Source organism: Sinocyclocheilus anshuiensis, unplaced genomic scaffold (genome assembly GCF_001515605.1).
Source record: "Sinocyclocheilus anshuiensis isolate Anshui unplaced genomic scaffold, SAMN03320099.WGS_v1.1 scaffold860, whole genome shotgun sequence".
Classification (NCBI taxonomy): Eukaryota; Metazoa; Chordata; class Actinopteri; order Cypriniformes; family Cyprinidae; genus Sinocyclocheilus; species Sinocyclocheilus anshuiensis.
In genome coordinates, this window is record NW_015548288.1 from 1220205 (window position 1) to 1223596 (window position 3392).

Here is a 3392-nt window from a genome sequence, read left to right on the forward strand (position 1 = left end):
GATGGGTAGGTTTAGGGTTGTGGGGTAGATGCGTATCATATGTACGCGAAAACTGCGTATCATATGCACGCCAACAAATTTCGTATCATATGCACGCGAAAACTGCGTATTATATGCACGCCAAACACATGCGTATCATATGAACACCAGTCAATTTTTGCGTATCAATACCAAGAGTTTTCATTTTTATTTGGCGTACTATTTTCATGAGACCGGGCTCGTTTTGATATGCAAAATATGTAGTGTATGTGTGTTGGTGCATAATTTTGGAATATAAACATTTTAAATACTCTGAAAACAATTCTTTCACAATAAGACTATTCTCAATTGTCTTGGCATTTGTAAAATGAAAAAAGGCGAATCTTTTCAGTGTGAGACTTCAGAGATGCCTTTTTTACTTTTTAAATCCTATGCATGTTTTTGTGCCAACATTTTGTGAATGTTGTTGTTCAAAATCTGTTCAAAAAACAAATACAGACCCTTTGTTCCTCCTTTGGCGGTTATGAGGGCGTAACAGAATCTGTTAAAATTGGATAAGTTCTGGTCTTTCACATGCCAACTCAAACACTGTTCCAGTGCTCTAAATTCAAGCCCACTGCTGGTCAAGGCTGGTACAGTCCAGACAAACCACTACAAGGTGGTTTAGTGTACTTTAGATAGCTAACTCAACATGATCAGATATGCAGGCCAGGCTTGTTTCAAGATCATGCTGAGCACAGCAAGTCTGGAGTCTTCTTAATGTAAAGTGGTAAATTACGTCTCCTTGTGAGACACTGAACACATACTGTACACAAGCACTGTGATCTAAGATAACATAAAAAACAATTTGCATGCTGAAACATCTACCTGAATGTTTTGCAAGCGGTAACAGTCTTCACATATATTTACATTTTAAAATGACAAATGAGCACATACATGTGCACACATACACACTCACAGTTTGTATTGCATGATCTGTATTCTAAGGCTAATAGATTAATACCAAATCAATGCATGAAGGGCATATAACATATTTCACATTAATTCACATCAAGCCTTGACTAATGAAAAAGCCATATGATGTACCATTAATCAGCTATGCAGATCAATATATTATAATACATCCATTTCTCTTTCTCTTATTTTCACGTTCAGCATGAGTTATTGGCAGAGCAAAAGATGGTACATTTGTATTGCCAAGTCAGTGGCCGGTTCAGCAATATCTACTGAAATCCGTCTTTTTCTCCCACACACATAGGTAGGCGAGGAGAGTGATTTTTTTTCATTACAAACATATGAACTCAAGATCTATCTATCTATATAATCATTATATTACTATATACTATTTTATAATATGATATAAATTATACAAATTATTAAATACAAATTATGCACGCACACAAGCTGGAATATATATGTTCGTATATATTTAGAACATAAAAGAGAGCGAGACATGGAGAGGTGCTTTGAATGTTATACGTGGTTCTTGCCATATCACTCCCTATGCAATGTTTTAATGCAATACAGAGAAAGAAAGTACAAAGAAGTACCGCTTCGGGCTTCCCCGCTAGCATTCTGAAGTTATACATTTGGGTAAACTGCTGAGATAAGTGAGTTACTTCTAATACATCCCTGAGGAGTTACACAGGGTGATCACAAACAGCCAGAACGTACAAAGCTGGAGGAATGATAGACGGAACTGGTGCAGCATCAACTGAAAATAAACACAGTGATCCAAATACAGCATCTGGTCAACATTAGTAGCGCAAGCTTTAAATAAACGAAAGCCTGTCCTCGAATGTATAAATATCATACTTTAATGTCACCCTGCTTAATTTAAAGTCACATAAATATCACAACATTCACAACTATGCATCTAAAAGCATCAGAAAATAGCTTTATACTATATATGTTATATATATATATATGAACTCAGCCACAGTGATTCAAATACATCTGGTCAATGTTAGTAGTGCAAACTTTAAATAAACAAAGACCTGAACGTTTGAAGTTACGTAATAAGCATCACAGCACTCACAATAGCATATTTTTATTGAAGGAATAGTAATATAGGAGCAAATGATTTAATGCTAAATTTCTCCAGTTCTATTCCGAGGAAGAAACAAACTCATCTACATCTTGGATAGCCTGAGGGTGAGTAAATGTTCATTTTTGGACGAACTATTCCTTTAACTCAGTCTCAACCAAGCCGAACATTAATTGACTTGTCATGCATGCAGTCATCGCTTTCACAGATGTAATTTTTTATTAGAACTACATATGTAGACTTTGTTGGTGGGCTCTAGGGAGCACAGGACAGGACTTCTCACACATGCCAGGAGCAGTGTCACGTCAGTGAATTTATATCTGCAGGTCTGCTGAAGGCCATTTTTAACATGGAAATATCACAGCGGTTTAAGGAACAAAATGAGTCGCAGAAAAATTAATTTGACATTTTTCATCTTTCGAAAAGGAGATTATGAACAACCTCCTTCAGAGGACAAAGAAAAGGAAAAATGTGAAGTGACATGACCATTGTCTGGTGCATTTGTCTTTTTTCATACCTGCTCTTCTCATTGCTCATTGTCTGAAGCAGTGGTACTGAGCGTCAAATTCTGAACCCTAATGCCAACGCTCAGAGTCTAGTGCAAGTATTAATTAAAGCAAGTGGCCACAAAACAGAAGTCTTTGTCAAGTGCCTGCCATCTGTCATGTATGTGCATGTGTTTTACTGTGGAAAGAGCTCAGAGGTGTTGGAAGCTCAATAACATTTCTTTATTGCATGAGTCATTGCTCGTGAAACAAAAACGGTTTAAGAGCAAAACTTTGGAAAACACTCAGTCCACACACTTTTATCTATGTACAGACTTTTTTTTATCCTTGTTCTTGAGGGTTTCCTACACACTTGGCTACTATGGGAGTTTTCCACCAGCATGGTGCTGAATGCTTTGGCAATACGCCTGGTGTCACTGATCATTCATTCTAGAAGGAAATGCTGACAATGAATGCTGTTGATTTTACATCATGATAAACCATGTGTACACTCTTAAGAAAAATGGCACTGAACCGTACCAGAAAAGGGTTATTCAGAATGTAACAATAGCGGAACCCTTTTTTATAAGGTTCTATAAAGAACCATTCTTTGAAAGTGCTATGTAGGACCTTAATAGTATTATAAATAACCTTTTAATGATTATTTATTGTTTTTCAATAATATTAGTAGCCTATATTACTATATTTATATCATTGATATTAGTATTATTCATATTGTTTTATATATTATAAAAACACACAGGGTTTGTTTTTATACCCTAAAAATATTATAAGTCTGCTTGGACTTATAATATCTTGTAGCCTCTATTAGGATTTTACATTAAAACAACAATAACAGCATGTTGTTTGAACTAGGTACT